Below are 15,278 nucleotides of genomic sequence, written 5' to 3' on the forward strand. Positions count from 1 at the left end.
TAAAATGAGGTGAGCACAGGCATTCATTGCTGCTTGCTTCCTGGCTGCAGATTGCATGAGAGCAGCTGCTGCATGCTCCTGCAGCCATTACACCCTTGCCATGATGGACTCTGTTCTCTGGAGTTGTAAGCCAAAATAGCTCCTTCTTTCCTTATATTGCCTCTTTTTAGGTTTTTGGTCATAGCAATGAAGGAAGTAGCCAATCATGCCTACCCCATGCTGCACTAGTCCAAATGCTAATTGCTGCTCTCACTCCTTTCAAGTTAAATAAAGTGCTACATTATTTCCAGGACTAAAGCTGGTGGCAAGCCTCTGTTGTTTGACTCTTGAGCACTTGGATGTACAGTTGCAGTAAGTAGGCAAGAGGTTACCAGCAGAAACTGTTTAGTACAGAACCTAGAAGTAGTGCTTGTCTCTTAGGAATGTTGTGAGATGACAACCAGAGAGCTATAATGTGAAACATTCTGCAATGTGCCAAAGTGTCCTTGGCTTTATACTAGGGGATATTCAAGGAGAATAAGACATAACCTTGCTCTTGGAGGAATGTTCCACTCCAACCAGATCCCACTAGCTCCAAATATTCAGGTCACGTCAAAGAAGGATCAGGACAAATTGACTGAATTTTTTACTTTTTCTCCTGATGCCTTGACAGCCTACTTTTCATACTTACTGAGTGATGTTTAATTTAATTCATGTGCTCCAGGCAGCATGCTCTGCATGGCAGCTGTGCAGTTTGTTTGAAAGGGCTTTTGCAGCAAGGCCAAAGGCAGGAAGCACACCACCGTGATATCTTGATGAATGCACCCCTTGGGAAAGAAGTGCCGTTATAATGAGGTAACAAAGAAATCTTCATAAATCCTTGGAAGCCCAGTGGCTTGCATATGTGAGTGCAACCAAACTACCTCCAAAATTAAGACCAGTACCAAGCCAACTTTTTTTATTTAATTATTATTTACTTGTTATTTGAGAGTGACAGACAGACAGAGAAAGAAAGAGGCAGAAAGAGAGAGAAAGAGACAATGGGCACACCAGGGCCTCCAGCCACTGCAAATGAACTCCAAATGCATGCACCACTTTGTGCATCTAGCTGATGTGGGTACTAGTGAATCAAGCCTCGAACTAGGGTCCTTTGTCTTCACAAGCAAGCTCTTAAGCTCTAAGCCATCTTTCCAGCCCCAAAGCCAAATTTTTATAAATATGGCTATTGTGTTCTATAGTCATCTCCTTAATACACAGCCACACATGTATGCAATACACATGCACACATACATGTGCACACACATAATGCATTCTTCACTCTTGTAAGCCCTGCTTCTACTTCTAGCTCACAACACCTGCATGTCTAATCAAAACAGGGAAGGAGAAATAATTGTCACTTTCCCCGGTCGATTGATCATCTGAGTTACTCTCCTGTTAATGAATGTGACCTTCTCAATCATCATCATCATTTCAGGCCTTGAACTATAATGGAGGGGATGACAGCTTCTCAGAGAAGAAGAGTGTGTATGATGTCTGGAATTATAATTAACCTATAGTGACACAGTCCTGAAAATGAAACTGATTCGGTCAGCTTAGCAAGAGTGATACAGGATCTATCTCTTTGTGAGCCCACCACTGCTCACAGGCAATACATGGAAAGAGATTTTGTCCCTTGGCACCTAAAAGCTTTGTCACCACTTTTTCTTCATCCTAGGAAGCAGAGGTGCCTACAGGGATTGAGGAGTCACTCTGAGCACTCCCTTCCTTCTCCTTATCATTGAGTGTTGCTCTGCGGGGCTCCCATACCAAAGACCACAGGTCAGGTGCCTCAGCAACACACATTAACCCCCCCTGGTCCTGGTTCTGGATGCTCAAGACCAAAGCATCACCAGTGATCGTTTAACAGAAGCTCCGCTCCTCAAACACAGATGGCCTTTTTCTCCCTGTGTCATCCCAAAGGCTTTCCTCCAAATCCCTCTGAATTGAAATATTCCCTCCTGGAGGGAAGAGGAAAGCTCAGGAGACTCAGGAGGTCAACAAGTCTGTAAGAGCTAATACCTCAAAGGTCATGACCACACTGCAAGGTCACGGAAGCAGGAAACAACTGCTGGGGAGGAGGATTGGCCAAGCAGCTGAGCCGTCTGCAGGATGTGCAGTGCGCTCCAGACGCAGCTGCCGTGCATCATCGCCTATGCTGGGCGGGCTTTCTGGTGATGCGGCTGCCTTCGAGTCACTCATGCTCCTGTAGGTGACCCCTCACTCTGCTCTGTAAGTAACCCCCAAAATTCACTGGCTCCTCAAAACTGGTTTCAATGCAATCATGTTTTTGTCTATCATCTGTGCTATCTCTAGGGTGACTAGAATGTGTTTTCCTCTCCCCAGGGAAAAAGTTTCACAAAACAACTTTGTACCTATCTATCTTAATTGTCCTTCCTTCTTAGGACACTAGTAATATTGGATACTGGTGTCCCCAGTGCCCTAATTTTAACTTCCTTAGTTAAACCCCCTAAACTCTAAATAGTCACATTCTGAGGTACTAGGGTTTAGGACTTCAATGTAGCAATTTCAGATGCACAAAATTGAACCTCTACCCAGCTGCCTGCATCCCATGACCCTAATCCCTGCCCCAGCTTTATTACCTCCTTTAACTGTCTGACCAGGATATGTTGGATTGAGGCAGGTTTCTAGTCACCGTACATGAAGTCAGAGAAAAGAACTAAAAAAATTTCCCCTAACAAGCCAAGGAACCACAAAGCTGAAAGAGAAAGCTGTGTAGGCTGAGTTGGCCCTGGACAACCCATGCTCAAAGAAGTCAGCCGGCCAGCCAGTGAGGTACAAGCAGGAGCAAGAAAGTCGTTTGAGAGGTCGTGGCCTAGGGAAGGCCCAGAGAGAGGGAACAAAGAGATGTAAACCCTCCTGCCTTGGCAAAACTGGAATTCAGCGTCTGATCCAGTATCATCCTTGAGCCACGGTGCCCCATACTTCTTCCCCAATCTGACATACCTAGGTATGCTGTTCCCTCCTAGGCTGTTCCCTCCTAGGCCCAGCCCCTTTGAGTACAAAAATACACCAATCAGCTCTCTGCATGCTCCCCTGAGCAGTAAACTATAAGAGGCCTGCCAGGTGGGCCAGAGGTGTTGCCTTTTTATTTTCTCCTCCTGATGCCTGAACCTCAGGTTCCCTGTCCCAGTAAGCCCTTTCCCAGCTAGGCTGGCATGGGGGAAGCAAATTTTTCCTTCTCATATGATTAGTCCCTTCTAAGCTATGGGACCTTAATGAACTGATCTCTTAGCTTCTTTTCTAATGTGAAGGGGAAAGCCTCTATGCCCTCCTGCTGCACTGCTCATGTGGAAGTGCATGCGTTTCTGTACAGCCTCGCTCCCGAACTCGCCACCTCCCATGTGTGTGCGTGGGGAGGCGGGTTCCTTTAAATCTCCACATGTGTACCGATTTTCCCAAATAAACTTTAAAGTTCAACCTTTTCAGAATCTGTTTCCTCAGTTCTTGGTTGAAATGGACAAAGATTCAAAAATTGGGGTTCACAGACCAGAAGAAAAAAGGAAAGAAAACCAGTCCCCTGAAATCTCGCAACATGGAAGTGACCACAGTGATCACAGGAGGGCAGCATGGGCCAGCAGTTACATGCCAGAGCCCATGGCTGCTTTCTGGATGCTTCTGACAGAGGATCCTGGGATAGAATGGGCATTAAAATTCACTCAAACTCTGGCTTCCCCTTCCTTGCTTCACTTTTCACAATTCTCTGGCGTTACCTACTTTGCTTTCTCTGCTCAAAGTGTCTCTGATTTTGCCATCATGTCAATGCTGGTATAAAGCCTCCCTAAATGAACATATTTTGACCTAGCTGTTGAGAGAGTCAGCTGGATTAAGCCCCACAAGAAAAGACACACCTTTGCACTTTGCAGCCCCTAAAGCTGTCAAGTTCTCCACAAATGATTATTCAGTGACCATTTTAAATTAGCTAGATGAAAGTCATTCTTGAACTGCCTTGCTGAAAATGTCCCTTCACGTGTGAGCCCTTTCCTGCATTTTCATGTCAGGAAACACATATTGTGTGGCTCAATGCCTTGTGTAGAGTCAGCACTCTAGTGCAGACTCAACCTGAAGACTGGCATCAGACGGCCTGAGTTTGAGTTCTGACTTCTCTCTATTGGCTTGCTGCCTGCTCGCTTTAAGAGGGACTGAGACAAAGTACTGCAAACTGAGCGGAAGTTTAGTCTTCTAGTTTCAGACACCAGCAGTCTGGACTCAAGGAAGTTGATGAGGCTCGTGCCTTCTGAGGGCTGCGGAGGAGAATGGCCCCACACCCCCTTCCCAGCTCTTGTTGCTTTGGCATTGCTTGCTTGCTGTTGCAACACCCCAGTCTGCTTTCAACGCTTCCTGAACTGCATCCTGTGTGCATGCCTGTCTCTCAAGTTCTCGTTTCCTAAGAACATCAGTTATACTGGATGACAAGCTCACCTTACCACAGTAAAACCTAACCAGCATCATCTACAGCATCTGAATGATGTCACATCCTTCAGTCCTAGGGGTGTGGACTGCAATACACAAGTTCTGAGGGGATACCATCCAACCCATGACAATGGCAAGTTACCTAGTTCCAGTAGCTACCTGTGGTACTTTGAATGGTTGTCCCCCAGTAGATTCAGGAGCTGTATTAAAACTTGTAACTTGGGGGCTGAAGAGATGGCTTAGCGGTTAAGCGCTTGCCTGTGAAGCCTAAGGACCCCAGTTAAAGGCTAGATTCCTCAGGACCCACGTTAGCCAGATGCACAAGGGGGCGCATGCATCTTGAGTTCGTTTGCAGTGGCTGGAGGCCTGGCACACCCACTCTCCTCCCTCTCTCTCTCTCTCTCTCACTCTCTCCTTCTTTCTCTCTCTGTCTGTCGCTCTCAAATAAATAAATAAAAAATAAACAAAAAAAATAAAAAAAAAAACTTGTAACTTGGATTTACAGCCACCTGGCTGGAGGAATTGTCACTGTGGGTGAAACCTAGGGTCCAGCCCTAAAGGGGTATTTGCGGGTGAACCTGGAATTCCAGCCTTAGCCTAAGGTATGAGTTCTGTCAGTGTTCCCTGCTGTCTGGCTGCTAGTTTTTGCTCTTGCTTTAGGTGGTGGGTTTTCTCTCTCTCTCTCCCTCCTCCCCCCCCTCTTTCTCTCTCTTTATCTCTCTCTCTCTCTCTTTTGTCATTATGGAACTTCCTCTGGATCTGTAAACTCATGTAAACTGTGTCTGATTTGGAGGTTCATCCCAGCAACGTGGAGCTGCCTATGACACTACCTTAGTAAAACAGACTGGCGGTGTAGCCTGCTTTATGGAGTTGTGCATGGAAATGAATTCATACAGGTTAGGCACACAGGCAGGACCTGGCACAAGTCAGCCCAGTGTTGGCAATAGTTGGTAGTTTTGGCTGTCTGTCTCCTTCATTAACCTGTTGTGGGTGGAGGTTGTGCCCAGTCATATTTACACTGGCATTTTATCACATATAAAACATATAAGAGTCACCCGCGCCTGACCTATAATCTTCGAACTGAGTTGATAAAGTGGCAGGTAGAGCAGAGTGATGCCGGGCCTGGAACTGGAAGTCAGCTGGCATTTGGGAGATAGTGGGTTTGTGAATTATGCTTTATCATCCCAGTCACGCTGTTAGATCCCAGAGGCTTGATCTGGGAGGAATCTCACACCCCTGCTCTTTCTTTACTCTCCCCAAGGTTTCCTGCTTGATTAGAGAGGCTGGGGATTTGGTATTACATATGCAAATACTATTGTCTTCAGATACAGAGGAAGTAGTCCACCTGAGCACCTCATTGTGAGTTATCAGAGTAATTGAAAGCTGTGCTCCTGTGGTTCTGTGCTCAGTTGTGATATTATCTGTGAAGAAAGGAAGAGAAAAATATGAGATTTCTTCCCCAGAGGCATGGGTGGGCTATCTGGCAATCTTTAAATCTGGGTGCCAGAATGAATAACATGCTTTGGGTAACTTTTAAAATGCAATATTCAGGAGAGATGTTGTTTTAACCTCTGCACTTCACTCAACTTCCTAGCAGATAGAAATCTTTTTTCTTGCTGGTCATGGTGGCTCACGCCTTTAATCCCAGCACTCAAGGAGGCAAAGATGGGAGGATTTCTTTGAATTTCAGGCCACCCTGAGACTAATTCCAGGTCAGCCTGGGCTAGAGTGAGACCCTACCTCAAAAAACCTATATTTTCCTCCTATGCTTGAATAGTATGTGGAATGTATCCCAGTGAAGACTGATAAATCAGCAAGAGAATTGCTCTGCTGGTGCAAATTGATGGGGTAAGAAAAGTAGCTGAATTATTGTGCAGGAAGCAAGGTTGGGGAAATGATGTTTGCATGTGTGAAGCACACTGAATCCTAACCACTAGAGCAACTTCAATCTACCTCTTGTTCCAAACATAATGGAGGTCATCTCAGTGAGGAATCCAAGTGGTGGGATGAGAAAATACTTGTACAAGGGACAGTAGGTTCAGCTAGCAGCCTCGATGGTGTAGCACACTGGTTTCTTGGAATTGACAAGTTCTACCACCTTTCTGCATCTCAGTTTCCTCTGGTGCTGTGAAGTTGTGAACCATGACTGTGGTCTGTTTGCTCGTTCAGTTCTTCCATCACATCTTATAAACCTCTTGACATCAGTCTTTTGTCTCCAGACTAAACAGTTTCACTTTAGTTCCTGACACCCACCATTTAACTTCCTTGGAGTTCAGCACCAATTGTCCCCACTGGATTGTCTCAAATTAGACTCAAAGCTTGAATGAGAACCCAGCCTTGATCTATAGGGAACTACTGGAAACAAGGAACTGAATGAGGAGGGCTGTCAACCTGATTTCTGAGTTCTGAGAGATTATCTTAGTAGCTTAGGAAAAAAGTTTTATCACATATGAATTCAAAGGCCTTTCATTGTTGTGCATGTAGGTCATTGTGGAGTATGTAATAAAACAGAAATTGAAAGGAATATAATCTGGGGACTCCTCCCAGACACAAATAGATGAATGGTCTTCCAGAAATATGTCAGCCAGCCAGCCTATCAGCTTCAAACAGATCATGGGGAAATGCTTAAAAGTGGTAACAAATCAGTTAAGGCACTAACTGCTTAGGGATGTGATTGTCTTGTCAGACAGTGATTCAGATTGTGGTTTTGGTTCCTGCTGAAAGAAAGATGCTCTGTAAGGGTGGAGGGATCTGGTTGGGCATATCTTTGAAGCAAAGGGAAGCATAGATCTGGAAGAAGTTCTGAAATCTCCAGTCTTTTCAAACAATCTCTCCACTGGCAAGAGGCAGTGTGGAGGAAAAGGAATAATTCTTACCCAAATTCACATTATAGAGGATCTGTGCTCTGTACGATTTGTAGTAAACGCCTTTATTCACATTTAGTTTCTTATTGGAGCCCTTATTATTTCTTATTAGAGCATGCTGTCCCAACAGGTTAGTAATTATTCTGTTAGTTCTTAATTGCACTCACTTCACAAAGGAGCTACATGTGAGCTCACATTTCCTCTGATTGCTTGGGAATTCATTGCACTACTTGTATGACCATGCAGAAATGTGATTCTTTTTGTTGTTGTTGTTGTCTAGCTGTTCTTTTTAAATTAATGCATAAAATGAAATTCCAAAAGATAGAAGATGGTCTACAAGTCTTGAAGTATGAAATTTTTCTTTAATGCATGGCTACCATAAACTAGACATTCTTCCTAAAAAGAACCTGCACAGCACCCCACAGCTACATTTAGACAATGTAAGCATTTGCCAGCCCTCACTGTGGAGGTGCCATTCTTTGTTGAGTGACTACTTCTGTGGAGCTGCCTGGAGACTGGGCTTCAGGATGGTCCATGGTTACAGGTTGCCCTCAAATCCAGGACTAAGCTAGTTATTGAGCTTAACATCAAAGGAGAAACCCTATGCAAGGAGAAATATTTGAGGTTTGGCTAAGCCTGGGACAGATTTTATACTCATATAAAATTTGGTGAAAAAAATCCAAATTACTTCAATTCCTCATATTTAACTTATCAAGCTATTTCTTTGTCAAAATTACTTCAAAGACACTTTAATTTCTTTAAGACAAAGTTCCTTACTTTATCCTGGCCTTTAACCAGCTTTCTTGTATTACTTTTATAAGTTCTAAGCCAGAAAAATCAAGCATGTAATTTGATCATCACTTAAAAGCTCTAACTGGAACTAAATCTTTGTAGAAAATTGAAAATTACTTTTGCTATTAAAAAATTCAGACCAGATAAGAGCTTCTTTGCTGACCCGAAACTATAAAGAAATGAATAACCTTGGTAGAATTAATTAATGTGAATTCCTGTTTTCCTGTCTCTACAATAGAGATAACAGTAATGCCTCTTTCACAGTGTTGTGAGGTGAGACATGGGGTAACAGAAGAATAGTTTGTGAAGCATAAGGACTAGTGCTATTACATATTTTATTAAAAGAAAAGCTACCAAAATTATGACCATATAACTATATAATCATATAACCGTACTATACTCTTAATTACATAATTATTTATGACTGATTCATCTGCCCTCCCTGAAGAGGCAAATCAACAATAAGTTATTTATATTTAAACATTTTTTATTATATGAGAAACTGATAGGATGGGCATGCCAGGGCCTCTAGTCACTGCAACTGAACTCTAGACACACATGCCATCTTGTGCATATGGTTCTTGGAGAATTAAACTTGGGTCCTTTGGCTTTGCTGGCAAGTGACTTAATTATTAAGCCATCACTCCAGCCCAAATTATTTATTATTATAGGAATATGTGGCCTTTTCATGCTGGAGACTTACAGCCCTGTATACCTGAAGATGACTCTAGATGGAAAAAAAAAAATTCCCCAGTGAGAAAACAGATGTGTTAGCATAAAAGGGAGGTGTAGAAGTCTGCTGTCTGGGAGAGCATAGGCAACGAGCTGTGGAGGGCAAAAGAGCAGAAATCGGTCTCTATTCTCAAGCCACAATTTTCTCTGTCATGATGAGAAGCCTCTTGGGCTGTAAAAGATATTACAAAATATCTATCAGTTCTGCTAAACGTGACAACAGCTCTATATTGAAACCACAACAATATTTTTTTTAATCTCCTTAAAAGAAGTCTAAAAGGGAATTGGGAAGATGGCTCAGTGGTTCAAAGCTCTTGCTTGTAAATCCTGCTATCCCTGGTTTCATTCCCCCCACCACTCACATAAAGCCAGCTGGGCATTCATTTGCAGCAGGAAGGGATTCTAGCGCATACATACACACACACACAAACACACACACACACACACACACACACACACACACACACACACGCATGCACGCACGCACGCACACGCACACGCACATGCACACGCAAATAAATAAAAATTTTAAAAAGAAGACTGAAGGAATCATATAAGGCAGTGTAATTATACCACAAAAATTACAGAGCCCCAGGCTCCTTGCGTCTTCCTGTCATGCCAACCTGGTCCGTGGCTTATGCCCAAGGTAACTCAAGGCCTCCAGTGGCTACTGGAACTTCAGCCAGCAAACCCTAGTTCTAGGCGGTAGGATTGACTCATAATGATGTTCCATATCTGTTTTTCTCCTTTTAGAAAACTATTAGGGAAAGATTTCCCCAATGATCTATGCTTATATCTATCCCAGAAGCAAAGATTTAACCACAAGCTATGGTAGTAGCTGGCATGCTATTGCCTCCAATAATGTATGTATTTTACTAGTAAGATAAGGCAAGAAAGTATGTTGTATGGGCAAGTAGCAATTGCCATGTGAGGTATTCAATTGGAGCTTTTCTGGAAAAGAGTAGAAAAGAGACTGTATGGTTAAAGGAGTGGCTGCCAAGTGACCTGACTCCCGTTCTTGCTTCAATCTGACTCTCCATCACTCACCACAGGAAACAAAGGAATAAAGGTATCTGTTCTGTGCTTGTTGTATCATGAGGTCTCGAAGCTCTTCATGATGCAGGTACTAATGTTATTATTTTATTCCTATTTTATCTACATGGGAAACGAGGCCCAGCAGTTAATTATTTTGACCAACATGGCTAGGAAGTAGAGGAACAGGCCTTGACATTAGGTTCCCAGTCTCAGAAGCAAGTACATTTAACTGTTGTACTGTGCTATTTCACACACATGCATATGCACACACATACCAATATACACAAAAGAAAGAAAAAGGAGAAGAATCATGAAAAGCTAATAGAAGAAATATACCCCTGAAACAGCTTTTAAAATGATATATTAGGGCTGGAGAGATGGCTTAGCGGTTAAGCGCTTGCCTGTGAAGCCTAAAGACCCCGGTTCGAGGCTCGGTTCCCCAGGTCCCACGTTAGCCAGATGCACAAGGGGGCTCATGCGTCTGGAGTTCGTTTGCAGTGGCCGGAAGCCCTGGTGCGCCCATTCTCTCTCTCTCCCTCTATCTGTCTTTCTCTCTATGTCTGCTGCTCTCAAATAAAAAAAAAATGGTATATTAAAATGTAAATTTAAAAACATGGTGCAACAGGCATCAATGTCATGGAATTAGCCAACCGCTTCCTGATTGGATTTGAGGCCCACTGCACAGGAGGGAATTCATGCTTGATGCTGTAAATCTGGCTGAAAGCCAGCAGCCAAGAACCTAGGTGGCAGGGGTTAACCTAAGACTGTTGTTATGCTAAACAGACAGCATGTTACACTGCCTTCCAAATATCTGTGTATGTTCCCATAAACTAGTACAGCCCCAAACACAAAAACTTATTTCTGCCATGGGCAGAAGTTAATGCAGAGATACATAGCTGGCAAAACGGCCCAGAATAAATGACTGCTGTGTACTCATCCCTAAGTAGAACATCTAAATCACTCCCTCCAAGGCTCAGGGAAGTTCCTGGAAGAGAGGGCAGAAAGAATGAAAGAGCAGGAGGGTGGGGAGACAGCTGTGCAGTGCTGTTTTCTAGAAACAACGTGACCGTTACACTCACAAACTCATAGCAGTTATGATTTCCTATACAAGGCTGAGCTTGTCAATATTTCATCCAAGCCATAGGCTTCTGTCTTGGTGCTCAGTTCTAGGCATAAATTCATACCCACTGAGCAGCCCTCATATCTAATCAGAGAGCAGTTGTTAATCTGCATAACCTATATGCCACTATTGCACTGGTGGATACATCTTGCCTGGCTGAGTTAATTTGCAGCTTTCAGGATCCAGTGCTTATATGTGCTGTTGGTGACTTTTATCCCTGGTATTTTCTATTTTTTTTTTTTTTTTTTTTTTGAGGGAGAGAGAAAGAGGCAGAGAGAGAGACAGAATAGGTGTTCCAGGACCTTCAGCCTGCTGCAACTGAACTCCAGACACATGCACCACCTTGTGGCACATGTGTGACATTACATGCTTGCATCACTGCATCTGGCTATGTGGGACCTGCAGATTTGAACATAAGTTCTTAGGCTTCACAGACAAGCACCTTAACCACTAAACCATCTCTCCAGCCCCATCTTCATTTTTTTAATAGTAAAGTTGTAAATAAATATTTAGTAAAAATCAGAAATGAATCTTTATACTTCACCTTTAAAGAATGGGGTTTGAAAGTAGAAAATAAAGGATTTTTAGGCATTCTTCTGTTTTGGGGAAATTATGATTCTCCTTCCATTTATTTCATGTAGAAAAAGAAAATAAAGCAACAAAAGTTCTAAAATAAAAAGCAATTATCTCCACTTACTCTCTTCATGCCTGATTAGATGTCATAATTTGACATGAAATATTAACCCCTCCAAAATCATGTTTCTAAACACTTGTTTTTCATATCAGTTACTCTCTTGTTGCTGTGTCGAAATTCCCAGCAAAAGCAAAATAAGTAAGGAGAGGGTTTGTTTTCAGTCTATGGTATTGAAGGGAATTCCATCATGGTGTAAAATGCATGGCAGGGGCAGAAAATCAATGTCATATCACCATATCAGTAGGGAGGAAACAAAGAGAGATGAATGCTGCTACTCAGCTACCTTTCTCCTTTTTATTCAGTCCAAGATTCCAGCCTGTGAAAGGTGCTACTGATAGTGAAGGTAGGACCTAATCTAGAAAAATCCCTAATGGATATTTGAAGAGATTTGTCTCTGTGATGATTCTAACTCCCCTCAAGTTGATAACAAGATATTAACCATTACATTTATGGGGCCTTCAGGACATGGGGCCTACCTAGTGGGGGTAGGCCACTACAGGTTGTGCCTCTGAGTGTGAGAGTCCTACCCGGCTTTTACCCCCATTATCTCTGCTTCAGATCCACTAAGATGTGAAGGAACCATGCTGTAAGATCCTACCTCCAGAGAAAGAGACACCCCAGCTGCTATGCCTCCCCTGCTATGATGAATTGTACTCTAAAATGTGAACCCAGATAAACCTCTCCTTCCTTGAGTTGCTTCTGACAGGCATTTTGTCAGAGTCTTGAGAAAAGTAAGTGAGATACCACATTCACCAATGCTAATCATTCTGAGCTTATATCTTTTCACTCTTCAGCTGATATCTGCCAATATATATCACAATGACCTTTTTTTTCTAGACTATCAACTTTGCATTTGCTGTTGACTTCACAATAACATAGGTATTTCACTGTTCTAGTACAACTCCCAATGCAGTTTGGCCATATTATTTCTAGATTCCTAAAATGTAGAATATGTGGTCAGTCTTTCATGTTTTGTCTATAGACTGCTTCTGAAAAACCCATCCCCAGGAAACCATGTTAGCTACCTATAACCACCTTAAAAGTATCTTTTATTGTGGAACCAAATAGGTTTTCTACACCCACAGAAAAAGAAATGTAGTCTTGCGTCACTGAGTTCTTGTCATTCAAAGCATAATATTACATATGTATATAAACTTTTTATTGGCTTTTGTATTCCTTTACTTCTAATTCATGTTTCAATTAACATGGTTTATTTTAAAGGTTATTTTCCCTTACATGTTGCCGGTGTTTTGCATGTGTGAGGTGCACTAGGAGTGGCCACCAAGGTCCCACATATGTACACTAGCCAATTCCTCCACTACCGAGCTACATTGCTAGTACTTCTCATATTTTGATTTCTTGTATTTTGTCCTTTGTCCTACACAATTATAATACCTTTAGGCTTTTCTTCTTTTATCCAAAATACCTTCCACTTTTCTCTTTTTAAATTATTGAGTAGAAATTTGGCAAGGATACATCATGCAATCGACACCATAATTTCCTCTCTACCTGTCCCCACTCCACTAAAGGCCCCTCCTGGTGGGATTGCTGCTATTCATCATGCAGTTGTGAGTAATGACTTGTGGGAGCAGCAGTCAGTCATTGTGGGTGGGTAACTGCCTCTGGATGTGCCCTGTGCCTCTTACAATCTTTCTGCCCCCTTTTCTGCCAAAGTCCCAGTGCCTTGGTGGGTGTGTTGAGCTCTCAGCAGCTTCTGGGTTTCTGATTTGGTGTTTTGAGTATCTTATGTGTCCTTTTGATCCTGGCACCTGACATACTTGGTTGCAGGACAGGCTAGAGAATGAAATCTCTTTTTCTACTTATTTATTTGTACATGTGTATGGTGTTTATGTATGGGTTTGCTCATGTTATGGTGTGTGTGGAGGACAGCCTCTGGGAGTTTCTCCTCTCCTTCCACCTTCTTTTGAAACAAGGTCTCTTTTATTTCCCATGCCAGCTTGTGAGCTTCCAGACTCGCCTTGTTCTGCCTTCCATTGTCTCGGGCATGCTGGGATTAAAGTGTGAGCCACTTTGCATCTGACTTTACTTAGGTGCTGGGAGAACTGAGCTTGGGTTGGCAGGCTTGCAAGCAAGTACCCTTAACCAGTGATCCATCCCCTCCCCCCAGGCCCAAGGCTTTCCTTGTCTAAAAATGTTTTATATTCCTTCACAGTTTATGGATTTTGTCTGATGTAGCAGTTACCTTCTCCCTGCCTGGACAAAGCATACAACCAGAAGCAGTTTATGGACAGAAAGGGATTGTTTCAGGTTTACAGTTTCGAAGGGAAGCTTCATCAGGGTGGAGGAAGCATGGCAGTCAGCTCACTTCACAAGTCAGCAGCAGGCTGGGAGCAAAGTGAGCTAGCTCTGAACACCCATTAGGATGGGCTTGAGGCTTGCTGCTAGAAACACCACTTCTTCAGCATGGCTTTCTCTTCACAAGTGACATTTCCCTCCTCCTCCTCCTTGTCATTGCTGGGCTCACTGGCACCTACAGGAACAGCAGTGTTTTGTTTATTCAAAATACACTCCTACCCAATATCATCATGATGTGTAGCAAATTCCCAAAAGAGTCCTTCTTTGTGGGTGGGGCCTCCAACAGTAACCACTTGTCCTTGGCCTACTGTGGTTAAAGGATCTGTATCCCGCTAGATTTTCTCTTTACAGTATGGGGTCACACCCAAGCAGTGGAGCTGCAGTCACTGGAAGGGATTCTTCTGGTCCACGCTCTAAGAATTTTTCCGGAGTGAGCTTACATCTCAAGCCATTTCTGAAAGTTGTCAGTGTAAGTGTTGGCCTGACCATTGACTGGCATCCTCTCACTGCCACCTCTGCCTTCACCTTTGATGATGCCGGCCAAGAAGCCCCAGCCACTGCTACTGCTTGTCTCTGTCCGCTGCTTCTGCCGCTCAAGCTGAAGGCCTCGTATTTTGTTGGTCTCCTCTCTTTATCTTCCCAGCTAAGTTTCTTCTCTTCTTCTTACACATATTTCCGTTCCTTCATTGCAGATTTTCTCATTCTTCCTCATGTTACCTTTGCTCCTTCCCCTCCTCCTTTGTATTCTTTCTCTCCTCTGCTTCCTATAGTGCAACCTATGTTGAGAAGAGATGGCAACCCCTCTTGACAAGCTCAACCATGGCATCCTCTAGAATGTTTCCCGTGGCTTCCTGTTCATTTCTCTTCCTCAATGCATTAAAAAAAAAAAAAAACCAACCTCAGTACAAGTGTCCAGATGTTATGGGCTCAACAGAACCTGCTGGTACAGTCCCACAAGCTTGAGTTCTTCTTTATACATTGGGTGAGAAGTAGTTTTGTAGTTTAAGAAAGAATATAGGCCATAATGCATGAGTCACATTGTGCCTTCAGTCTGTAAGCAGAGCACAATAAAAAAAATATTAATTTTTTCTAACCACAAAGAAGGTTCATTTAATTTCCTTTCAATAAAAGTCTGGTGATTCTTGGTTTCTCAGAGCGTCTGTCTTGCCAAAATCAGAGTTTTCATCTCAAGAATGGCACATTGGGTGGTGTTGCCTCATAGCATTCCCTCTAACACAGTGTCTTAATGGACCTGGAAGCTACCCCAAGCTCTTCT

At 43.1% G+C, this 15,278-nt stretch overlaps 1 pseudogene; it reads right to left on the reverse strand.

The window, feature by feature from the left end:
- Positions 1-14,088: 14,088 nt before the first annotated feature.
- On the reverse strand, positions 14,089-15,032 carry LOC123461519 (annotated as a pseudogene).
- Positions 15,033-15,278: the final 246 nt, after the last annotated feature.

Source organism: Jaculus jaculus, chromosome 1 (genome assembly GCF_020740685.1).
Source record: "Jaculus jaculus isolate mJacJac1 chromosome 1, mJacJac1.mat.Y.cur, whole genome shotgun sequence".
NCBI lineage: Eukaryota > Metazoa > Chordata > Mammalia > Rodentia > Dipodidae > Jaculus > Jaculus jaculus.